This window comes from Macaca nemestrina, chromosome 11 (genome assembly GCF_043159975.1).
Source record: "Macaca nemestrina isolate mMacNem1 chromosome 11, mMacNem.hap1, whole genome shotgun sequence".
Classification (NCBI taxonomy): domain Eukaryota; kingdom Metazoa; phylum Chordata; class Mammalia; order Primates; family Cercopithecidae; genus Macaca; species Macaca nemestrina.
Window position 1 is genome coordinate 98,937,600 of NC_092135.1, and position 26,718 is coordinate 98,964,317.

The 26,718-nt window shown below is 39.2% G+C and overlaps 1 protein-coding gene across 6 annotated transcripts in view; it reads right to left on the minus strand.

The window, feature by feature from the left end:
* The window catches only part of HYCC2 (hyccin PI4KA lipid kinase complex subunit 2), an 85,231-nt gene that overhangs the window by 47,422 nt on the left and 11,091 nt on the right, over positions 1–26,718 (minus strand). For 5 of the 6 annotated variants that reach the window (XM_011718101.2, XM_071073161.1, XM_071073158.1 and 2 more), the window contains exon 2: positions 15,758–15,855. The exons of the other annotated variant lie outside the window; for it this stretch is intronic. The gene's annotated coding sequence lies outside the window, so the exon portion shown is untranslated. The remainder of the gene's footprint in view (positions 1–15,757; positions 15,856–26,718) is intronic. 6 annotated transcript variants of the gene reach the window in all.

Sequence of the window (26,718 nt, forward strand, 5' to 3'; positions counted from 1 at the left end):
AATCTAGTATACATTTTAGATAAGGTGACTTGTTTTAGTTTGGAGCACAATTAAAAGAAAATTTTCAGAAGTAAGTTCTGGCTGGGCGTGGTGGCTCACACCTGAATCTCAACACTTTGGAAAGCCGAGGTAGGAAAAATCACTTGAGCTCAGAGTTCAAGACCAGCCTGGCAACACAGTGAGACCTTGTCTCTACTAAAAATCAAGAAAATTAGCCAGGCGTGGTGGCGTGCACATCCAGTCCTAGTTACTTGGTATGAAAAGGTCGGAGGATAACTTGACCACAGGAGATAGAGGCTACAGGGAGCTATGATCGTGCCACTGCATTCCAGCCTGGGCGACAGGGCCAGACTCTGCCTCAAAAATAAAATAAAAGTAAGTTTTATGTTTAACGATACATTTGAAACCTATTATCCTAATGCTTTCATATTTTCTCCAGCAAATTATACTTCAAAGTAGCAAAGACAAGTGTCCTGAGTAAAATCAAGTTGCACATTATCCAGACAAATGCACAGTCTACAGTTTTATCAAATACATAACCAGAATAAGCTACATATCATAAAACGAACCGAGAGAGTATAAATGACAAAGCCAGATAAACCAGAAAGCAAAGGTTACATATTCAGCAAACTGATTATAAACATATATGCACCATACAAAATAAGGCCTCTGAAGAAAATAGATCCATAAATCTTCTAAAATGGAGAAATAGCTGGGCACAGTGGCTCATGCCTGTAATCCCAGCACTTTCGGAGGGCCTGTAATCCCAGCACTTTCGGAGGCTGACACAGGACTGAGCCCAAGGGTTCCAAGACCAGCCTGGGCAACATGGTGAGACCCCATCTCTACAAAAAATAAAAAAAAAAACTTAGTCGGATAGAGTGGTGTGCACCTGTAGTCTCAGCTACTCAGGAGGCTGAGGCAGGAGGATCCCTTGAGCCCAGGAGGAAGTCTACAGTGAGCCATGTTCACGCCACTGCACTCTAGCCTAGGCAACAGAGTGAGACCCTGTCTCAAAAATAAATTAATAAATAAATGAACTGGAAAAATGCCCAAGTAGGAAAAGCAAGCTGTAGGATGTAAACTGTAATTCCATTTAAATGCTAAGGGAGTCACCCCTGGAAGTTTATCAGCACCCAAGTAGGCAGCTGCTGAAAAAGCTAAAAAGGGATTCAGTAAGAATTGATTGATTCATTCCATAAATATTTCTTAAGCATTAACTATATGGCAGCCATTATGCTAGGATCTGGAAATACAACAATAAACAAATCCAGATGTACACCCACTTTAATGAACCAGTTATCCAGTGGAGGAGACCAAACATATTTTTGCAAAGAGATGAAGGGTAAGACAGAAAGAAAGAAAGACACACAAAAGTATAAAACAAAGGAGCCAAATATTGACTAAGGAATCAAAAGAGCTTCTCTGAGGTACTGCTTAAGTTGAGATATCAAGGATCCATAGAGTTAAGGGGAGTAGAAAGAGAACATTCTAGGAAGAGGAAACCACTTATACAAAAGGTCCTGTGGCAAGAAAAAGCACAGAAAGTTATAGAATCTAAAAGAAGATCCAAGTGGTTTGGAGTACAGAGCACAAAGGGCAAGAATTGAGGGTGGACAGGCAGGCACAGTCCAATGGCATAGGAAGTTTGAGGGCCAGGCATGGTGACTCACACCTGCAGTCCTAGCACTTTGGGAGGCTGAGGTGAGAGGATTGCTTGAGGCCAGAAGCTTGAGACCAGCCTGGGAAACATAGCACGAGACTCCCATCTCTACAAAAAAATTTTTAAAAATTAGCTGGATTTGCTAACATCATAATGTTAGGATCAGATTCATACATAACAATATTAACCTTAAATGTAAATGGGCTAAACGCCCCAATTAAAAGACACAGACTGGCAAATTGGATAACAAGTTAAGACCCATAAGTATGCTGTATTCAGGAGACCTATCTCACATGCAAAGACACACATAGGCTCAAAGTAAAGGGATGGAGGAAGATCTACCAAGCAAATGGAAACTAAAAAAAACCAGGGATTGCAACCCTACTCTCTGATAAAACAGACTTTAAACCAACAAAGATCAAAAGAGACAAAGAAGGCCATTACATGATGGTAAAGGGATCAATGCAACAAGAAGAGCTAACTATCCTAAATACATAGGCACCCAATATAGGAGCACCCAGATTCATAAAGCAAGTCCTTAGAGACCTACAAAGAGATTTAGATTCCCATACAATAATAATGGGAGACTTTAACACCCCACTGTCAATATTAGACAGATCAACGAGACAGAAAGTTAACAAGGATATCCAGAACTTGAGCTCAGCTCCGCACCAAGCAGACCTAATAAGACATCTACAGAACTCTCCACCCCAAGTCAACAGAATATACATTCTTCTCAGCACCACATTGCACTTATTCCAAAATTGACCACGTAGTTGGAAGTAAAGCACTCCCTCCTCAGCAAAAGTAAAAGAACACAAATTATAACAAACTGTCTCTCAGACCACAGTGCAATCAAACTAGAACTCAGGATTAAGAAACTCACCCAAAACCACACAACTACACGGAAACTGAACAACCTGCTCCTGAATGACTACTGGGTACATAACGAAATGAAGGCAGAAATAAAGATATCCTTTGAAACCAATGAGAACAAAGACACAACATATCAGAATCTCTGGGACACATGTAAAGTAGTGTGTAGAGGGAAATTTATAGTACTAAATGCCTACAACAGAAAGCAGGAAAGATCTAAAATTGACACCCTAACATCACAATGGAAAGATCTAGAGAAGCAAGAGCAAACAAATTCAAAAGCTAGTAGAAGGCAAGAAATAACTAAGATCAGAGCAGAACTGAAGGAGATAGAGATGCAAAAAAACCTTCAAAAAATCCATGAATCCAGAAGCTGGCTTTTTGAAAAGACCAACAAAATTGATAGACTGCTAGCAAGACTAATAAAGAAGAAAAGAGAGAAGAATCAAATAGACACAATAAAAAATGATAAAGGGGATATCATCACCGATTCCACAGAAATACAAACTACCATCAGAGAATACTATAAACACCTCTACGGAAATAAACTACAAAATCTAGAAGAAATGGATAAATTTCAGGACACACACACCCTGCCAAGACTAAACCAGAAAGAAGTTGAATCACTGAATAGACCAATAACAGGCGTTGAAACTGAGGCAATAATCAATAGCCTACCAACCAAAAAAAGTCCAGGACCAGATGGATTCACAGCTGAATTCTACCAGAGGTACAAAGAGGAGCTGGTACCACTCCTTCTGAAACTATTCCAATCAACAGAAAAAGAGGGAATCCTCCCTAACTCATTTTATGAGGCCAGCAGCATCCTGATACCAAACCCTGGCAGAGACACAAGTAAAAAAGAGAATTTTAGACCAACATCCCTGATGAACATCGATGTAAAAATCCTCAATAAAATACCGGCAAACTGAATCCAGCAGCACATCAAAAAGTTTATCCACCAACATCAAATCGGCTTCATCCCTGGGATGCAAGGCTGGTTCAACATGCGCAAATCAAAACATAATCCATCACATAAACAGAACAAAGACAAAAACCACATGATTATCTCAAAAGATGCAGAAAAGGCCTTCAACAAAATTCAACAGTCCTTCATGCTAAAAACTGTCAATAAACTAGGTATTGATGGAATGTATCTCAAAATTATAAAAGCTATTTATGACAAACCCACAGCCAATATCATACTGTATGGGCAAAAACTGGAAGCATTCCCTTTGAACAAGATAGGGATGCCCTCTCTCACCACTCCTATTCAACACAGTGTTGGAAGTTCTGGCCAGGGCAATCAGGCTAGAGAAAGAAATAAAGGGTATTCAATTAGGAAAAGAAGGAGTCAAATCGTCCCTGTTTGCAGATGTCATAATTGTATATTTAGAAAACCCCATTGCCTCAGCCCAAAATCTCCTTAAGCTGATAAGCAACTACAGCAAAGTCTCAGGAGACAAAACCAACATGCAAAAATCCTAAGCATTCCTATACACCAATAACAGACAAACAGAGAGCCAAATTATGAGTGAACTACCATTCACAATTGCTACAAACAGAATAAAATGCCTAGGAATCCAACTTATAAGGGATGTGAAGGACCTCTTCAAGGAGAACTACAAACCACTGTCCAACGAAATAAAAGAGGGCACAAACAAATGGAAAAACATTCCATGATCATGGATAGGAAGAATCAGTATCATGAAAATGGCCATACTACCCAAGGTAGTTTATAGATTCAATACCATCCCCATCAAGCTACCAATGACTTTCTTCACAGAATTGGAAAAAAACTACTTTAAAGTTCATATGGAACCAAAAAAGAGCCTGCATTGCCAAGACAATCCTAAGCCAAAAGAACAAAGCTGGAGGCATCACGCTACCTGACTTCAAATTATACTACGAGGCTACAGTAACCAAAACAGCATGGTACTGGTACCAAAACAGAGATATAGACCAATGGAACAGAACAGAGGCCTCAGAAATAACACCACACATCTACAACCGTCTGGTCTTTGACAAACCTGACAAAAACAAGAAATGGGGAAAGAATTCCCTATTTAATAAATGATGCGGGGAAATCTGGCTAGCCAAATGTAGAAAACTGAAACTGGATCCCTTCCTTACACCTTATACAAAAATTAATTCAAGATGGATTAAAGACTTAAACGTTAGACCTAAAACCATAAAAACCCTAGAAGAAAACCTAGGCAATACCATTCAGGACATAGGCATGGGCAAGGACTTCATGACTAAAACACCAAAAGCAATGGCAACAAAAGCCAAAATTGACAAATGGGATCTAATTAAACTAAAGAGGCCGGGCGCGGTGGCTCAAGCCTGTAATCCCAGCACTTTGGGAGGCCGAGACGGGTGGATCACGAGGTCAGGAGATCGAGACCATCCTGGTGAACACAGTGAAACCCCGTCTCTACTAAAACTACAAAAAACTAGCCGGGCGAGGTGGCGGGCGCCTGTAGTCCCAGCTACTCGTGAGGCTGAGGCAGGAGAATGGCGTGAACCCGGGAGGCGGAGGTTGCAGTGAGCTGAGATCCGGCCACTGCACTCCAGCCTGGGCAACAGAGCGAGACTCCGTCTCAAAAAAAAAAAAACAAAAACAAAAACTAAAGAGCTTCTGCACAGCAAAAGAAACTACCGTCAGAGTGAACAGGCAACCTACAGAATGGGAGAAAATTGTTGCAATCTACCCATCTGACAAAGGGCTAATATCCAGAATCTAAAAAGAACTTAAACAAATTTACAAGAAAAAATCAAACAACCCCATCAAAAAGTGGGCAAAGGACATGAATAGACACTTCTCAAAAGAAGACATTTATGCAGCCAAAAGACACATGAAAAAATGCTCATCATCACTGGTCATCAGAGAAATACAAATCAAAACCATAATGAGATAGCATCTCACACCAGTTACAATGGCAATCATTAGAAAGTCAGGAAACAACAGATGCTGGAGAAATAGGAATGCTTTTACACTACTGGTAGGAGTGTAAACTACTTCAGCTATTGTGGAAGACAGTGTGGCAATTCCTCAAGGATCCAGAACTAGAAATACCATATGACCCAGCAGTCCCATTACTGAGTATATACCCAAAAGATTATAAATCATGCTATTATAAAGACACATGCACACGTATGTTTATTGCAGCACTATTCACAATAGCAAACAGTTGGAACCAACCCAAATGTCCATCAATGATAGACTGGATTAAAAATATGTGGCACATATACACCATGGAATACTATGCAGCCATAAAAAAGGATGAATTCATGTCCTTTGTAGGGACAGAGATGAAGCTGGAAACCATCATTCTGAGCAAACTATCAAGAGGACAGAAAACCAAACACCACATGTTCTCACTCATAGGTGGGAACTGAACAATGACAACCCTTGGACACAGGGTGGGGAACATCACACACCGGGGCCTGTCATGAGGTAGGGGGAGCGGGGAGGGATAGCATTAGGAGAAATACCTATGTAAATGAGGAGTTAATGGGTACAGCAAACCAACATGGCACATGTATACCTATGTAAAAAACCTGCACGTTGTGCACATGTACCCTAGACCTTAAAGTATATATTTTAAAAAATTAGCTGGATGTAGTCATGCACACCTGTAGTCCTAGCTACTGAGGAGGCTGAGGTGGGAGGAACGCTTGATCTCAAGAGTTCAAGGCTGCAGTGGGTTATGACCACGCCGGTGTACTTCAGTCTGAGCAACACAGTGAGACCTTGTCTCAAAAAAAAAAAAAAAAACAGTTCGGAAATTTCATTGTAGTGGTGACAAAAAGGACATATTTCCCAAAATAAACAAAATTGGAACTTTAAACAACTCCCTTATCTCTATTGCTAGTTATTAAATTACTGACCTTTGTTTTTTTTTTACTGGAAAATTAAAAAGCCATACCTGCTCTGTATCTCACCTATTACCTCTGTAGTTTTACAATCTAGCTATAAATACATATTTAGTTGATATTAAATTTTTAAATAATTTTAAAATATCATAGATGCCTGTAAAAAAAAAATGGAACTTAGCCCAACCACCTATTCCATCCAGAAACACTGTCAACCATTCTTCTAGATCTGTATTTATATATATATATATATGTATTTATAACATATATGTATGTAAATATATGTTATTTAAATACAGTCATGTGTTCACATCATATATAGTGCTCTACAGTATGCTTTTTACATTTGTTAAAAATATATCACTGGGCACGGTTGCTCACGCCTGTAATCCCAGCACTTTGGGAGGCCAAGGTGAGTGGATCACGAGGTCAGGAGATTGAGACCATCCTGGCTAACACAGTGAAACCCCATCTCTACTAAAAATACAAAAAATTAGCTGGGCATGGTGGTGGGTGCCTGTAGTCCCAGCTACTCGTGAGGCTGAGGCAGGAGAATGGCATGAACCCGGGAAGCGGAGGTTGCAGTGAGCCAAGATCGCACCACTGCACTCCAGCCTGGGCGACAAAGTGAGACTCCATCTCAAAAAAATAAATAAATAAATACATACATACATACATATAAAGATTTAGATGTTAGACCTAAAACCATAAAAACCCTAGAAGAAAACCTAGGCAATACCATTCAGGATATAGGCATGGGTAAGGAATTCATGACTAAAACACCAAAAGCAATGGCAACAAAAGTCAAAATTGACAAATGGGATCTAATTAAACTAAAGAGCTTCTGCACAGCAAAAGAAACTACCATCAGAGTGAACAGGCAGCCTACAGAATGGTTATACTGGATATATAGATATATATACACACACACATATATATATTCTAGAACTTTTTTTTTTTTTTTTTTTTTGAGTTGGAGTCTCACCCTATTGCCCAGACTGAAGTACAGCAGCAAGATCTCGGCTCACTGCAACCTCCGACTCCTGGGTTCAAGGGATTCTCCTGCCTCAGCCTCGTGAGTAGCTGGGATTACAGGTGTGCGCCACCACACCCAGCTAATTTTTGTATTTTCAGTAGAAACGGGTTTCACCACGTTGGCCAGGCTGGTCTTAAACTCCTGACCTCAGGTGATCTGCCTACATTGGCCTCCTAAAGTGCAGGGATTACAGGTGTGAGCCACTGTGCCCAGCTTATCTCATTCTTTTTAACAGCCACAGAACTGTAAGCACAAACCCTTATCTGTCCAATAACTTACTGATGGACACGGACTGTTTTCAATTTTCTTATATTACCAAAAACTTGTTGCAATCAACACCCTTCTACATATTTGTGCATTTGTGTTGTTCTCTTCCATAGTATAAATTCTAAAAATTGTACTTGAAAATTTAAGGTTATAAGATATAAACATTATTGATAGCATATTCAAATCTACTCTCAAAACTATAATCTTTCAGATTTTTAAGAAGCATATGGCTGTTACATATACAGAATAATTTCTTCCTGCTCTGTTTATAAAGCTACTACCATAGCATAGAAACCTAAATTAATCTAAATATAAAACCATCAATTTGACTGCATTTATTTACATATAAGACTTTTAAAACTAGCACAATGAAAATTGGAATCAGAACACTCTACAACAAAAAAGAAATCACAATATATATTACTGTATTTTAAAAATCAGCCAGGCATGGTGACTCATGCCTATAACCCCAGCATTTCAGGAGGCCGAGGAGGGGAGATCACCTGAGGTTGGAAGTTCGAGACCAGCCTCACCAACATGGAGAAACCCCATTTCTACTAAAAATACAAAATTAACCAGGTGTGGTGGCACATGCCTGTAATCCCAGCTACTTGGGATGCTGAGGCAGGAGAATCACTTCAACCTGGGAAGCAGAGGTTGTGGTGAGCCGTGATAGTGTCATTGCACTCTAGCATGGGCAACAAAAGCAAAACTTTGTCTCAAAAAAAAAACAAAACAAAAACAAAAAACACCTTGCTTGCTTAGTTAAGGCTTCACTCTTCTAAAATTAAAAACCACGTTCATGGTTTACTCTTTAAACAATCTGGAAGTTATTTTAGAATATGATATGAGATTAAAATCTAACAATTTTTTTTCCAATTGTTCTAATATATTGTTTGCATGCCTTTTGTTGTTTCTGTTTTTGCAGAGACTTGAAATACTACTAAAGTCTTACATATATTTGAAACTACTTCCCAGCTACATTTCACAGTAGTTTTGCACAAGGACTGCAATCATTTATTTACTATCATTTTATTTTATTTTATTTTATTTTATTTTATTTTATTTATTTTTTGAGACAGAGTCTCACTCTGTTGCCCAGGCTGGAATATAGTGGCACGATCTCGGCTCACTGAAACCTCCACCTCCCAGGTTCAAGCGATTCTCCTGCCTCAGCCTTCCGAGTATCTGGGTTACAGGTGTGTGCCACCATGCCCAGCTAATTTTTTGTATTTTTGGTAGAGATGGGGTTTCACCATGTTGCCCAAGCTGGTCTCGAACTCCTGGCTTCAAGTGATCAATCCGCCTTGGCCTCCCACAGTGCTGGGATTACAGGTGTGAGCCACCACGCCCAGCCTATTTACTGTCATTTTATAATATACTTTAATACATAGCAGTACAAGCCTTATCCTAATTCATTTTTTCTAAAAATATATTTCATCGTTATTGCCTGCCTTATTCTTGCACATGAATATTAGACTTTTGATAATAAATTCCTCCCCACATCCTATCCTCAGGAGAATGTATAAATTAATTCCAAATGACAGCTTCACAATACTGAGTTATTCCACAGAGGAGCATAGCACTGCTCTTTCTTGAAAATCCTCTATGTCTTAGCATAAATTTTTATTTTCTTCATGGAGGTCAACACAATTTCCAATTAATTCTTAGGTGGTTTTTATATTTTGATGCAATTACGATTGGGATTCGCTTCCATTATCTTTTCTAACTAGTTATTGTTACACAAAAATTATGAAAACATTGTTTTTTTAGAGACAGGTCTCTGTCACCTTGGCTAGACTGCAGTGGTGCAATCATAGCTCACTGTAGTCTCAAACTCCTTGGCTCAAGAGATCCTCCTGCCTCAGCCTCCTGAATAGCTGAGATTATACACATGTACCACCACACCTGGCTAATTTTTTATAATTTTGTTTTTTGTAGAGACAGGGTCTCACTATGTTGCCCAGGCTACAAAAACATTTTTTAAACATCAAAATTAAAAACTTTTTAGATAATTACAATCATTTAAAACATTGAAAATGGTTTAAATCAAGATGTCTGTGTTTTAGGAGAAATGTATAAACAAGTCATCTTTTAGCTAACTATAAGGAATTTTTTTTTTTTTTAATGTATACTACTACTTTACCGAAAAGGGCAAGAAAAAAAACTACAATTAATCAATTTTTTTTTAAATGTTCTCTGAAGAACATAAACTGCCTTTAGAAGTCAAAAAGAAAGTTGTTGTTTTTTTTTTTTTTGTGATCTCTCTGTCTCCCAGCCTGGAGTGCAGTGACACAATCAGGGCTCACTGCAGCCTCACAGCCTTGACCTTCCAGGCTCAAGCAATCTTCACACCTCAGCCCCCTAAGTAGCTGGTACTATGCATGTGCCACCATGTTTGGCTATTTTATTTTATTTTATTTTATTTCATTTTATTTTCTGAGATGGAGTCTTGCTCTGTTGCCCAAGCTAGAGTGTAGTCGTGCGATCTTGGCTCACTGCAAGCTCCGCCTCCCGGGTTCGCACCATTCTCCTGCCTCAGCCTCCTAAGCAGTTGGGACTACAGGCACCCACCACCATGCCCGGCTAATTTTTTTTGTATTTTTAGTAGAGACGGGGTTTCACCGTGTTAGCCAGAATGGTCTCGATCTCCTGAATGGTCTCGATCTCCTGACCTTGTGATCCACCCGCTTTGGCCTCCCAAAGTGCTGGAATTACAGGTGTAAGCCACCGCGCCCAGCCTGATTTTTTTTATTGTATAGAGAAAGGGTTTTCCTATGTTGCCCAGACTGGTCTCACTTCTGGGTTCAAGCAATCTTCCCATTTCGGCCTCTCAAAGTGCTGAAATTACAAACATGAACTACTGCACCTAGCCAAGCCAAACACTTTTTAAAAAGCAACACAAATCTTTTGATACGTACTTTTATCAGAATCCCTGTCTGATATAGGGTCCAGAATATTTATTTTGGAAAAGCCCCCCAAGTAATCCTGATGACCATCCTCCAGTTTTAAAAAAACAAAAACAAAAAAAGTATCACCTCCAGGCTAAATTACTATTTTAAATTCCTATTTGATCTTTCATATAACCACAAATTCAGCACATTAAACCTCTATTGTTTCCACCCATACCATTTTAAAAATGACTAAAAATGAAATACCTTTAGAGAAATATAGTGGTATTAATAATAATAATAATAATCATAACACATCATATTTCCCAACTCTATAAAACTACTACTAGTTTTAAGACAGTAATAAGTACTTTAAAAGAAAATATGAAATAATACTTTATGAAAAAGAAAACAAAAAGCTTAACTAAGACAAGAGTATAAGGTCCCTCATATAATCACATGCCACTTTTTAAAAATTACCCTTTATGTTTCTGGCCACCTTTGGTATTTGTACCTGCCACCTGGCATTCTCTCCCAGCTCTGTACATGGCTGGAGTAGACTCACTTCATGTATTACCTCCTTAGAGAACCTTTCCCTATATACTTTAATCAGCTACCCCTACCTTTTTCCTCCCTCCAACCTCATCACTCTGCCCATTTTCTTCATAGCATTTAGCACAATCTGTAATTATCATTTATTTGTTTACTTAATGTCTGTCTTTTCTACTAAAATCTGTACTTTCCAGAGACAGGCACTGTATCCCAAATGACAGGCATATAGCAGGCATTCAATCATCTGTTGATTTTGAGCACCTTCAGCGCTGACATTGTTATTTTTGGCCATAACAAAACTTGAGATTTCTGTTTTCTTAGTTAAACGTGATAATTTTACTTGGAAAACTAAATACCAAATGGAAGTTAAATACCTTCTTCATATATCGTCCAGAAATTTGTGACAAGTAAATGTTGTCCCAGATGCATGAATTAGTAACACCAACCTTGCCAAGGTTTGATATAAGAGACTGAATAATTTGGCGATTTTGTTGTCTTTGAATTAACTGACATATGTCAGGCAATCTTCTACTGAGATAATTGTTCATTTCAAAGCTGTATCTTACAGTGATATATAGCAGACATTTTAAACAACAATTAGGGACACAAATCCAATTAATATTTCAACCCCATGTGGTGCCACTAATATCAACTGAAATAACTGAATAAAAGAATACACAAAGCTAAATTCTAGAAATACTAAGTATAAACGACTACTACTACTTCACAATTTACTTGGCTGGCTGCTGAAAAGTTTCTTCAGACAAGTCACACCTTGATTTCTAAAAATATCAAAATGTGGAAAAAAATGTGTCTTAAAAGTGAGGAAATAAGTTACCAGTGAGCCTATTAAGTAGAAACATGATACCAGGTGTTTCCTATATTTTATCTGATTTAATAACAGGTCGCAGAATTTAGTGGTGTACAGCACCAGTTCTCAGCTTTTTTTGGTTTCAGAATTTCTTTCACTAAAAACGTTCATTTATTAATTAATTTTTTGAAAAGCCTATTACATGTTAACATTTTAAAGCGAAAATTATATTCTTCTAAAACAAAAGCAAACTGAGAATAGCGTTTTGTCGTTGTTGTTCTGTTTTTTTGTGAATCTCATAATTGGTTTTTTTGTTTGTTCGTTTTTTCGAGACACAGTCTCTTGTTGCCCAGGCTGGAGTGCAGTGGCACAATCTCAGCTCACTGCAACCTCCACCTCCTGGATTCAAGCAATTCTCCTGCCTCAGCCTCCAAGTAGCTGGGATCACAGGCACGCCCCACCATATCCGGCTAACTTTTTTATTTTTAGTAGAGATGGGGTTTCGCCATGTTGACCAGGCTGGTCTCAGACTCCTGACCTCCAGTGATCCCAAATCGCTGTGATTACAGGCGTGAGCCACTGTGCCCAGCCTCATAATTGCTTCTGCATTCAATCTGTTGCAGAAAAACCTCACTGTATATTTATGACAGAATGACAGTGAAGATGGCAAATACTCTTTATATTAATATGAAAAATAGTTTTGACCCCATGGACCCCCTTAAAGGATCCTGAGGATCACAGTTTGATCACAAACTCTGCAGCAAGGTTGCCTAAGGTTAACGTCACTTATTAGCTATGTTTAAACCCTTGTACCCTCTTACTAGCTATACTCAAACCTTCTGTCCCTCATTTCTCTCATTTCAAAACTGGGAATAAGAGTGGTACCTACTTCATACAGTTTTTGTATACTTAGAACAGTTCTTATCACAAGATAAACATTACATAAGTGTTTGCTATAAGCACTATATAATCTTCATGATATTATGTACTATGAAGTAGCTTGTTATTCTCATCTAATAGATAAGAAAATTAAAGTGTAAATGGGTGTGTGACCTATACAAGGTAACACAGTTTAAGTGGCAGAACTCAGACTTGAATCTAACGCTATAATTTTGAAATCTATGATTGAAAAAGGCACTATGTAATCTGGCCCCTATCTTATGGTTCATACTACTCTCCCCACAGCTTTCTATGTTCTGGCCATACTCTTCTTTCAACTTCTCTATAGCTTTATGTGCACCTTACCTCCAGCACATCTGTGCAGGCTGTTCCAGCCTGGAATGCTGCCCTGCTCCTGCTATTTAAGTGGCTGGCTCTTTCTGATCTTGTCAGTCTCAGCAGCCTTTCCGAACCACTTTACGTAAATAGCAGCTCTTTTTCTATTCCCCAGTATTTTCCATTCCAACACAATATTTATTTCCTGCCTAGAACTTTGTGTTTTGTAATTTGTTTATCAGACCTCATTACTTGATTATCCATCTCCCCACAGGATTGTAAATTCCAAGAGAACAGGGTATATTTCTGCATTGCTCACTACTATGCATTCAAAGCTAACAAACATACTATGATTTCTGGATGTAAGACAGGTACTTAAAATATACATACATATATATATAGTCAGTGAACCATACTGTTTATATGTCCTCAGACAACTCATTTAAACCCTTTGGGCTTCAGTTTCCTAAAATGAATAGTTATTTTCTAACTCTAAAATCCTAAAAATAGATTTTAGTACCTTCATTTGAAAAATAGAATAGTACTGGTTACAGAGAAATTCTGTAAACATATATTTTCCTTTTTTTTTTTTTTTTGAGACAGAGTCTCGCTCTGTCGCCCAGGCTGGAGTGCAGTGGCGCGATCTCAGCTCACTGCAAGCTCCGCCTCCTGGGTTCACACCAATCTCCTGCCTCAGCCTCCTAAGTAGCTGGGACTACAGGCGCCCGCCACCACGCCCGGCTAATTTTCTGTATTTTTAGTAGAGACAGGGTTTCACTGTGTTAGCCAGGATGGTCTTGATCTCCTGACGTCATGATCCACCCGCCTCGGCCTCCCAAAGTGCTAAGATTACAGGTGTGAGCCACCGCGCCTGGCCAAACATGTATTTTCTAACTAGGCACAGCACTATTAGTACATAGAGATATCTACAGAGCACAGCTATAAGTAGACTGCAAGGTATCTTTTATTTTTTGAGATGGGGTCTTGCTATCTTGCCTCAGCTGGTCTTGAACTCCTGGGCTCAAACAATCCTCCCACCTCAGCCTCCTGCATAGCTAGGATTACAGCATACGCTACGGTGCCTGGCCCTGCAAGCTTTCTGTTTATCTAACCATACAATATAAAATTCTGCAGATCATTTCTTCTACTGTATATTACATCTATCCCATCACACGGTAAAAACTATACTTAAAAGAACTCAAGCTGATATTCCAGCATGCAGTTTAATTCAGATCCATACTGCCTTAGTTCCAGAATGTATAACTAAGAGGCTATCACAGAAAATGACTATCTTTTTGATAACTATGACAATGACGACCTTTTTATTATTAATAGTACTACCATTATTTACAGACGAGTTCTTGCTACGTTGCCCAGGCTGGTTTTGAACTCCTGGCCCCAAGCAATCCTCCCGCCTTGGGATTAGAGCTAGGATTACAAGTGTGCACCACTGTACCAGAGATGGTAATGGCAACCTTTATTAGCAAACCCTAACTACAACATAATGAACAAAATAATAAGCTGCTGGAATGTGATCTGAAGAAGGTCAAGAACTACTTGCCGGGAAGAAAACTCACAGTATTTGTCCAAGGTCTCTAAGTACAATAATATGTGTCCTTGGGAAAATTACTTAACTACTCTCTGTCTTCAAATTCCTCACTTATAAAATGAGAATACGTACCTATAACAAAGGTTTATTTTTAAAGATTTAATAAATCAACACACATAAGGTCTTACTTAGAACAGTGACTGTACAACATAAGTCTTCAATGGATGCTTGCTACTATTATTATTATAGAAATATTATCAATATAATCATTTAATTTTTGAACAATTTAGGAGGCATTTTTTTCCTGTAAAGTACAGAGATTCATCCATTCTTTCAACTAATATGCACTGTGAATACCAATTACATGCTAGGTACCAAGTAAAATGTTAAAGATACAACAGTGAGCAAAACTAACTGTGGTAAGCGCTCTCAAAGGTTTCTTGTGGATCAAAATTATGGGATAAACCAAGCTACACAATTATCAAGACAACATATGAAATAGCCAGTGATGGTTTTGCTACTGCTAATTTTCAAACTTGATCAACAACTATGAAGATACTTCAAGGTGTAAGTCTAAAACTTAGGCATTTAAGACATACTGTTAGCATAATCACCAAATTTCCTAAGGAAAAGCCCAGAGCTGCACTGTCTAACACAGGAAGCTACTTGTGGCTACAGTGTCCTATATTGGACTGCAAAGATATAGAATATAGCCATCATCAAAGAAGTTCTATTGGACAGCATTGATCTAGATGTAGCCAGATAATACAGTTATGCTGAGTAAATTCAATTCTTCAATAAAGTTTAGATAACAGAAAGGTTTTTTAAAAACACATTTATAAAAGGGAAAAACTTTCAAAAATAGAATTCAAAGGCAAAAATTAAGATGTCATTATGTTAAGTAAAACTGCTTAATATATAGAAGCTATCCAGCAAAGGTTACCAAAAATGCTAACATGTCTAACGATATAGAAAATTCATTCTTTATCCTTTAAAAAGTTAAAAGTCTTAATTTTACCTGTATTAAGATCAGTTTTCTAAAGGAGGAGGTGGCACAGGAATTCGGCAGAGTTCAAGTGGGGAATTCATTTGTTAAGAGTTAAATATTTTCCAATTCTATAAAAAATACAAATAGAAAACTGAAATATTGAAGAAATAGTCTCAAGAATGTAATACAAAGAACAGTTTTGATAGGCATTTATAATACAGCTTATCTAATTTTAAGAAATAATTATAGATCCAAAAATTTCTGTAACAACTAGCATACTTGCATACCTTTATCAAACCTAATTAAAATGCATTATTTTGAAGACAGAAAGTCTGAATTTTAATTTCAAATTTGCCATTAATTATCTATAAGACCTTGAGTAGATTACTTAAATTATCTGGTGCCTCACTTGCATTATCTGTAATATTAAGTCCCTTCCAGACAAAAATTATATGACTCTTTTGAAACATGTTATAGTGGTTTTTCTTTCTCTCTCTCTCATACACACACACACACAAACACACAATCATTTTTAAAATACCCTCATTAAAATCATAATATGCAGTATAAAACCAAGCTTAAATAATAAGTATCATAAGCTACAAAATTATTTTGGTTGAGTTTCACATAACTGAAAAACTTACCTTTTATAGAAAAGAACACAAAAAAAATGCTATTATGCTAAATTTTTGGCAGAAAAACACATTAAAAGATTGTCAGAATCATTTTCAAATTGCTAAAATGGAGACTTTTCTTAGAAAGTAATAACTATTTTCATGTGTTTGCTGACTACATTATGCTCTCCTTTCTTTGATACAAAGAATACTGTGATGAAATTCTCTTAGAATTATATTAACTGAAGATGTGTCAGGACCCCCTACTCCACTACAGCAGCTGACACTTTATCTCATATACTGGGCTTTCACATGTGAGTTTTGTTTTATGAGAAGGTTCTGCAGTGGAGGGAAGAACTTGAACAGGACTAAGGGAGTATTTCTGGAAAGACACAAAAGAGACTGGTAGTACTTTAAGAAGGGGCACTTGATGGAAATAGGGCGTACCTTGGGAATTTTGAACCACAACCACCAAGACAATTGCCAAATTGAAGCAGTCTGTAGGCAGAATGGCTATGTGGGGAACCTCTACAGAGACAAATCTCCCATAGTCTTCCAGGGCCAACGAGATAGATACTCAGTAGACTCTCAATTTAAAAAGTAACAAACAAAAAGGCCAAATGATAAGAACAATGAGTTTTATTAAACTTTAAGACAACCCTAAAATAGCTCAATCTCTGTCTGGTTGAAGGTAATTAGGTCCTTACCAATTTGTGCAACAGAGAAAAATGTGATCCCTACTGGGAACACTGTATAGCACCTCTATGGTTCTTTCATATACAAAGTCTGGCACACAATTTAAAAATTACTAAAAATACAAAGGGATAAAAAAAAGACCAATAGGCCGGGCGCGGTGGCTCACGCCTGTAATCCCAGCACTTTGGGAGGCCGAGGCGGGCGGATCACAAGGTCAGGAGATCGAGACCACGGTGAAACCCCGTCTCTACTAAAAAATACAAAAAATTAGCCGGGCGCGGTTGTGGGCGCCTGTAGTCCCAGCTACTCGGGAGGCTGAGGCAGGAGAATGGCGTGAACCCGGGAGGCGGAGCTTGCAGTGAGCCGAGATCGCGCCACTGCACTCCAGCCTGGGCGACAGAGCGAGACTCCGTCTCAAAAAAAAAAAAAAAAAAAAAAAAAAGACCAATAATTAAGAGAAAACTAGACAAGAGAATCAGACTTACAGACATTTTAAAAATGAAGTTAATACACAAGGACAATTATTTAAAGTAATCCTGATTAATAGAAAACAGAAGGGGAAATGTACAAAACTGCTGAAGATGCAACATTTCACTAAAGGATTAGGAACTACAAAAATAATTAAATAAGCACTCTAGAACCGAAAAACACAATATATGAAACTAAGAACTCAATATAGAGCCCTCTCAGCATAGCCGGCAGCACATCAGTCTTATAATCTGAAGAATTTAATATATTGATCTTAGAGCAAATGAGACACAGCGGAAAACAGGATGAGTTAACTAGAAGACAAATCAATAAAAAATACCCGAACCGAAGCATAAAGAGAAAAGAATGGAAGACAGAGGAAGGGGAAAGGGAAAGTAGTGAAAGGAGGAGGGAGAAGTTTAAGACAAATGTGACACACACTCACAATGTCTAATGTGTGTGTGTGTTTATCACATTTCTCATATATATATATAAAACAGAAGTCCTAGAAAAGAAGAGAAACTGATAAATGTAATATTCTAACAAAGAATAACTGGGAGTTTTCAAAAACTGATGAAAGAAATCAATCTAGAGATTCAGAATGCTTTGCCAACACCAAGCAGGATATATTAAAAGGAAATTCTACCTAGGATGCCATAAACTAGGGAAGGAAGGGAAGAAGTAAGGCGGAGGGGAATCATAAAAGCAGCCATAGGAAAAAAAAGAGTTGCTCTTCGCAAAACAGTAAGACTCACATATTTCTCAACAGAAATAACAGAAGTCAGAATATAATAGAACAACACTGTTAAAGGGCCAAAGAGAAAACAACTGCCAATCTAGAATACTATGCCCAGCAAAACTATCCTTCAAAAATAAAGGTGAAATTTTAAAATTTGCAAAAAAAAAAAAAAAAAAAAAAGATTCTCACCTTCTCACCTACAAGCCTGCACTAAAAGAGACTTAAAAGGAATTATTCAGGCAGAAGGAAATTATCCTAAATCATAAACATGGAAACGTAGGAATAAATAAACAATATCATCTGCTCAGTTCTGGGGCATAAAAATATATACATATCAGGGTAAATAGTGTAAGGAAATGTTAATAGTGACAGTTCAAAACAGTAACTGAAATGCCTTGTAAGGTTTAAAGGTTCTAAGATTTTTAGCAGTTGTGTGACACTAGTAATAGTAATAATTTGTATTATACTGTAAAAGTTAAAGAAGGAAGTTGTAATTTTTAGGATAACCATTACAATAAAATTATATATATATAAAACAAGTTAGAAGGAAAATATAACATTTAATCTAAAAGCAAGCAAGAAATTAAAAAAAAAAAAACAAAAAAACAGATGGGCCAAATAGCAAATGACAGTAAGATTATACATATAAACCCAACTATATTAATAATTATATTACAGTATATAGACCAAGATTGTCCAACTCACAGCCCAGGGCGGGCTTTGAATGTGGCCCAACACAAATTTGTAAACTTTCTTAAAACACAATGCGATTTTTTTTTTTTTCAGCTCATCAGCTATCATTAGTGTTAGTGTATTTTATGTGTGGCCCAAGACAATTCTTCTGCTTCCAATATGACCCAGGGAGGCCAAAAGAGTGGATAACCGGATATAGAAAAAATTCTTCTAGTAAAAGACAAATTTTGTCAGACTGGATTAAACAAACAAAGAAGCACAGTCCTTAAAAAAGACACACTAATTTCAGAGAAAGATTTAGAATATATGGCAAGAATGATTATTAGAGATTAAAGTAGTATTAATGAAGGGATCGATCCAACAGGAAGGTACCACAATCATAAACTTATATGTACCCAGTAACCTCAAAATACATAAAGCAGCAGGGCATGGTGGCTCAAGCCTATGATTACAGCACATTGGGAAGCTTGAGCTCAGGAGTTCAAAACCAGCCTGGGCAACATGGCGAAACCCATTATCTAGAAAACAAACAAACAAACAAAACCAGCGTGTGGTGGTATATGCCTGTAGTCCCAGCTACTTGGGAGGTTGGAAGGATCACTTGAGCCCAGGAGGTCAAGGCTGCAGTGAGCCACGATCACACCACTGTACTCCCGCCTTAGCAACAGAGCAAGACTCTGTCTTTAAAAAAAAAAAAAGAAAAAAAACACATAAAGCAAAAATTTGCAGAATTAAAAGGAGAAAAAGACAAAGCCATAATAATAGTTGGAGACCCACATCTCTCTCAGCAAACTGACAGAAAAGGCAACCAAAACTCAGTAAGATCTGAATGGTGCAATTAACAAACAACCAAAATGACTAATACAGAACACTGTACCTAGCAACAACACAATTTGAATTATCTTCTTTTTTTTTGAGACGGAGTCTCACTCTGTCTCCCAGGCTGGAGTGCAGTGGCGCAATCTTGGCTCACTGCAACCTCTGCCTCCTGGGTTCAAACGAATCTCCTGCCTCAGCGCCTAGAGTAGCTGAGATTACAGGTGCTTGCCACCACCCCTGGTTAATTTTTTTGTTTGTTTGTTTTTTTGTATTTTTAGTAGAGACGGGGTTTCACCACATTGGCCAGGGTAGTCTCAATCCTCTGACCTCGTGATCCACCCACCTCGGCCTTCCAAAGTGCTGAGATTACAGGCATGAGCCACTGCACCTGGCCTAAAATTACATTCCTAAATTATCTATAGGTCAAAGAAGAAATCTCTACAAAAATTTAAAAAATAAGCTGGGTGTGGTGACGCACACCTGTGGTTCCAGCTACTCAAGAGGCTATAAGGTGGGAGCATTGCTTGAGCCCATGAGTTTAAGGCTGCAGTGAGCCGTAACTGTGCCACGGCACTCCAGCCTGGGCAACAAAGTGAGACCCTGTCTCAAAAAAAAAAAAATTCCCCCAAAACAAAACAAAGAGAAAACCATGTCAGTATAAAATGGACACATTTCTTAAAAAATATAAATTACTAATGCTGAAAGAAACAGAATATCCAAACAGCCCCAAAGCAAATAAAGAAATGGGGCCGGGCGCGGTGGCTCAAGCCTGTAATCCCAGCACTTTGGGAGGCCGAGACGGGCGGATCACGAGGTCAGGAGATCGAGACCATCCTGGCTAGCACGGTGAAACCCCGTCTCTACTAAAAATACAAAAAACTAGCCGGGGGAGGTGGCGGGCACCTGTAGTCCCAGCTACTCGGGAGGCTGAGGCAGGAGAATGGTGTAAACCCGGGAGGCGGAGCTGGCAGTGAGCTGAGATCCGGCCACTGCACTCCAGCCTGGGCGACAGAGCGAGACTCCATCTCAAAAAAAAAAAAAAAAAAAAAAAGAAATGGAATGTATTATTAAAAATCTTTCCTTAAAGAAAATCTCAAGTAAAGATGTTTTCACCAGTGAATTATTCCAGTTACGGGAGAAACCACACCAAGATTATAAAAGTCATCCCGAGAATAGAAAATAATAAATATGCAGAGGAGGGAGAATCTCTTGAAACCGGTAGGCAGAGGTTACAGTGAGCCAAGATCGCGCCACTGCACTCCAGCCTGCATGATACCCTGTCTCGAAAAAGGAAAAAAAAAAAAAAAAGAATGAAGACTTCCTAACTATTTTTAAGAACCAGTATAATAGCCAGGTTCAGTGGCCCACGCCTACAATCCCAGTACTTTGGGAGGCTGAGGCAGGCAGATCACTTAAGATCAGGAGTTCAAGACTAGCCTGGCCAACATGGTGAAACCCCATCTCTACTAAAAATACAAAAATTAGCCAAGTGTGGTGGTAGGTGCCTGTAATCACAGTTATTTGGGAGGCTGAGGCAGGAGAATCACCCGAAGCCAGGAGGCAGAGGTTGCAGTGAGCCGAGATCGCACCATTGCACTCCAGCCTGGGGGACAGAGCAAGACTCAGTTTCTGAATACAAGGTTAATTAATACAAAAAAAAATCAATTGTGTTTCTATAAACCAAACACAAATTTTTAAAAATGCATCTTACAACAGCATTCAAAAAATAAGACTAGAAATAAATCTAAGTCTTATTTATAAGAAAAGTCTTATGTATAAGAAAACAAGAAAACATTTTTTAGAGAAAATAAAGACGGTTTAAATAAAGCAGAGGATATACCATGTTCATGAGTTGGGAAGACTCATAAAGATGTCAGTTCTCCCTCAGTTAATCACTCCCTTAGTATTACGCATATGTATTGCCTAATCTGTCATTGTGTGGGGTGGGGGCAGGAAAACTGTAAGATCCTGGCACAAAAACCAGCCCAAAACTGAGATTGGACCAAGACCATAGAGAACAACCCAATCCTCAATCATAAGCCTAATACTAGGGAAGGAGAAAAGTGTGAGGAGAGAAGGGCCTTCCATTTCTCAATAAGATAGAGTGACAGAAAGTCAACTTACCTTCTTGCCTGAATTTAAGACATGGAAGAAAGCCGGGCATGGTGGTTCATGCCTGTAATCCTAGCACTTTTGGAGGGCAAGGAGGGTGGACCACTTGAACTCAGGAGTTCAAAACTAATTTGTGCAACATGGTGAAACCCCATCTCCACTAAAACTACAAAAGCTAGCCCAGCACAGTGGCACACACCTGTAGTCCCAGCTACTCAGGAGGCGGAGGCAGGAGAATCACTTGAGCCCAGGAGGCGAGGCTGCAGTGAGCCGAGATCATGCCACCGCACTACAGCCTGGGCAACAGGAGTGGGGGAAAAGAAAAAACACGGAAGAAAATATGAAACAAAGGTAGGTCACAGTGGCTTACACTTGTTATCCCAGCACTCTGGGAGGCCAAGGCAGGAGGACAGACTGAGCCCAGGAGTTTGAGACCAGCCTGGCCAATACAGTGAAACCTCATTTCTGCAAAAAAAATTTGTTTTAAATTAGCCAGGCACGGTGGCACATGCCTGTAGTTGCAGCTACTCAGGAGACTGAGGTGGGAGGAACACTTGAACCTGGGAGGTGGAGGCTGCAGTGAGAAGTGACTGTGCCACTGCACTGCAGCCTAGGCAACAGAGCGAGACTCTATCTCAAAAGAAAAAGAAAAAATAAAGAAAGAAAATACATGAAACACAAGTTTTCATGACACTGGACGCAGACAATGAAGAACAATGAAGTTGCCTCAACTTCCTTCCTCAAGACTTTCCAGGCTGCAGGCTAAGGAAGAGAAAGGCAAGTGAAAACTCGTAGACTCTCTGAGTTAAGGAGGCAGAGCCAAGAGTACAGGTAGACCAAAGTGTTAGAGGACAGGGTAATGCGGAGAGCTGTACTGAGAACGAACCCTGGAGATCTGCAAAGGATCCCTCTCTAGTAGTCAAACGAAAACTGATCAGCACACTGTATGTGTGAGGAAACTACTAGAAACCAGGAAAAGAAGCACCAGATTAGAGGTAGCAGTGTCCAGAACTTACACAGGGCCAGAAATAGTGCCACTTCTCACCAATTCCATTGAGGATGGGGTCAAGTACACATAAGAGTTCTTCCTAAGTAATGGGGACTTACCAGCCCTACAGCGAACACAGATCCAGTACTCTCTATTAAATCTTAAAATCTTTTTTTTGTTTGTTTGTTTGTTTGTTTGTTTTTGAGACAGAATTTCCCTCTTGTCAACCAGGCTGGAGTACAATAGCACGATTTCCAGTCACCGCAACCTCCGCCTCCTGAGTTCAAGTAATTCTCCAGCCTGGGCCACCCAAGTAGCTGGGATTATAGGTGCCTGCCACCATGCCCAGCTAATGTTTGTATTTTTAGTAGAGACAGGGTTTTACCATATTGGCCAGGCTGGTCTCAAACTCCTGACCTCAGATGATCTGTAAAATCAAAATCTGGAACTATTTTCAAATAAATGTAACTTCATCCCAGAGCAGAGTTCGAACACATTTATAGGAATGCAAAACTATCCCACGTAATGCAAAGGTTTAAAAAGTGCTTGCACACTGGAGTTTGCCCTTCTTTCTACTTTTAAAATCTAGCAGCCATGTGAAGAAGCCAGAGCTAGCTTAATGAATAGACATAGGCCGGCCAACCGCCAGCACTATCCAACAAATGTGTGAGTGAAGCCATCTTAAATAACAGTCCCAGTGAAATGACATGAGTAATCTCAGGGAAGATCAAAAAAAGAACTGCCCAAGCCAGGCGCGGTGGCTCATGCCTGTAATCCCAGCACTTTGGGAGGCCAAGGCAGGTGAATCATGAGGTCAGGAGATCGAGACCATCCTGACTAACATGGTGAAACCTCGTCTCTACTAAAAATACAAAAAAAAATAGCCAGGCATGGTGGCGGGCACCTGTAATCCCAGCTACTCAGGAGGCTGAAGAAGGAGAACCATTTGAACCCAGGAGGCAGAGGCTGCAGTGAGCCAAGATCGTGCCGCTGACCCATAGAATTGTGAGCAAATAAAATAGTTGTCATGTTAAGCTACTAAATTTTGGGGCTATACAATAAAGGGTAACAAATACATATGTTAAAGAGGGGAGTTGAAAATCATTCATAAATCTACTATAAAGGACATTAAAAAGTGTTCATCACTAGATAATTTTCAAAACAGATCTTATTAACTGAGTCCCTACCAAGACATTCTGAGAGACACTAAATGCCAGGAACTAGAAACCAGCTCTTAGTTCAAAATGACACAGGTTTGTATTAGCATTAGAACTCAATGCAGCATCCCTTCCTGGTCCCCAGGCTGCAGGGGAGTTAGCCTACTGAAGAAAGTAATGAAAACAGTGATCTAACAAAAATCATAGTTGTCCACTTATAGGTCCTGGATATCAATACTTTTAAATTATCCATATAAATTTAGTGATGTCAATTATCTTTGTCCTTTTTTGGATATCTGCCTGCTCTAGCTACATGGGCTTTCTTAATGTTTCTTGAACATGCCAAACTCGTTCTTGCCTAAGAGGCTTTGTGCTTCTATTCCCTTTGCTGCCCAGCTGCACGCATTGGTTTCCTTCTTACTTCATCCAGGTCTCTGCTCAATCCAAAAAAAAAAAAAAAAAAAAACAAACCCACTACCCATCACCAATCACAATCACTCTCTATCCCATGATCTGCTTTACTATTCTCCACATTTACTAGTACTTGTTTACTGCCTATTTTCTCCTACTGGAATACATAAACACATAGGAGGTTGTCTTCTTATTCACCACTAAATCCACAGTCCCTATTTCAGTGGCTAGACAAAGCAGGTAGTCACTAGATGTACAGGGAAGCAAGAAAAGATCCCTATTCACCTAAGTGTTATTGGGGTCATGGCAGAGTAATGACCTCAGAAAATCCTCTCCTCCATAAAAGCAACAAGACACTGGTAAAAAGTGTCAGAATGAACTTTTTCAGAACTTTGGAAATTAGGCAAAAGGTTAACGCAATCTGGGAAGTGTTTATTCAAGAAAAGTAGCTGAATCTCTAAGTAGCTGAGACTACAGGATGTACCCACTGTGCCCAGACATCAAGGAGTTTTAACTTGCCCTATTCCCATTCCACCTCCCCAGCTCCATAGTAGCCTTGAAAACAAAAAGCCCACAATCACACTAAGAGCCAGCAGACTGGCAGCCACTAAAGGTGACAGAATGGTCTGCAATGCCTTCAAAGCCTCGTTCTTGAAAAACTAATTATTTGACCCGTCTGATAGTTCCTGGAAGACCCTGATATGGTTCGGCTATGTCCCCACCCAAATCTCATCTTGAATTGTAACTCCCACAATTCCCACATGTCGTGGGAGATGATTAAATTATGGGGTGGATCATTCCTGCTCTGTTCTCATGAATGAGTCTCATGAGATCGGATGGTTTTAAAAATGGGAATTTCCCTGCACAAGCTCTCCCTTTGCCTGCTGCCATCCATGTAAGATGTGACTTGCTTCTCCTTGCTTTCTGCCATGATTGTGAGGCTTCCCCAGCCATGAGGAACTGTAAATCCATTAAACCTATTTTTCTTCCCAGTCTCGGGTATGTCTTTATCAGCAGTGTGAAAATGGACTAATACAGACCCCATTTGCAAGGACGTCTTTAATTTGACTTGAAGATCAACCAGTGCAAAGTCTTTTCCCTAGGGGTATTTGTCTAAAACAGGAGCAGTTATTTAATATCCCGGCTGCCTAAGGCAGTGGATACAGTTAGGGCAAACAACAGGCCAGTCAAAAAGCCTAAAAAGAAAAGCTGGGAGCCAGGCACGGTGGCTCATGCCTGTGCACTTTGGGAGGCCAAGGCTGGTGGATGACTTGCAATCAGGAGTTCGAGACCAGTCTGGTCAACATGGTGAAACCCCACCTCTACTAAAAACACAAAAATTAGCTGGACATGGTGGCACACACCTATAGTACCAGCTATTTAGGAGCCTGAGGCAGGAGAACTGCTTAAACCCGGAAGCAGGAAGTTGCGGTGAGCCAAGATCACACCACTGCCCTCCAGCCTAGGCAACAGAGTGAGACCCTACCTCAAAAACAAACAAAAAACCCAGAAAAGAGAAGCTGGGGAATGAGATGTCCAAAAAGGACTCTGAAAAGCTCCAACAACTTCCCGGGAATCCAGAACGTCATATTCATGCAAAGGGATGTGTACTCAGAGCTATATGCATGCTCAGGAATAGTCTGAGAAGCCCTTAAAATCTCATTAGGGGCTAACCTGAGGCTCTGCACACAAGTCACTACTGGAAAATTAATGGCATCTTTTGCAACTCTACTGGGAGAGGATTCTTGCAAGCTTGAGCTTGGTTTCTTCCAGACTTCATTCCATTTGCCTTTTGCTTTGCTGATTTGCCTTGTATCATCTCATTGTAATAAACTATAACTGTGAATAAAATATTGAGTTCTAAGAGTCAATCTTGGAAATCATGAAATGTGGGAATGGTCTTGAGGGACCCTCTACAAAGCTCCTAAGCCCTTTTGACATAAACCTAGTTAATGAAGATAACTTCCTAGCTTCCTGCTAGGACAAGAAGTTCCAGCCTTACCTTGCACAAATCCTGCCTTCAGCCTAGAATCAGACATTTCTCCAAGGAACTCCTTTCAGTAGGAAACAATACTTTAAAGACTACACTATGGATGCTAAAGCTTGGGCATATCTTAAATACAATTTACTCCCAATTAAGTGACATAGGGGTAGAGAGAGGAAAGGATCCATTCCTTGTGTTTCTAGTAAAAAAAATTTTTCCCCCATAAAAAGTAGTATCCAACTCTGAAGAACCTAAAAACATGTTGGATATACAACCTGTTTAGGTATGTAGGCACAAAATTAAAGTAGAA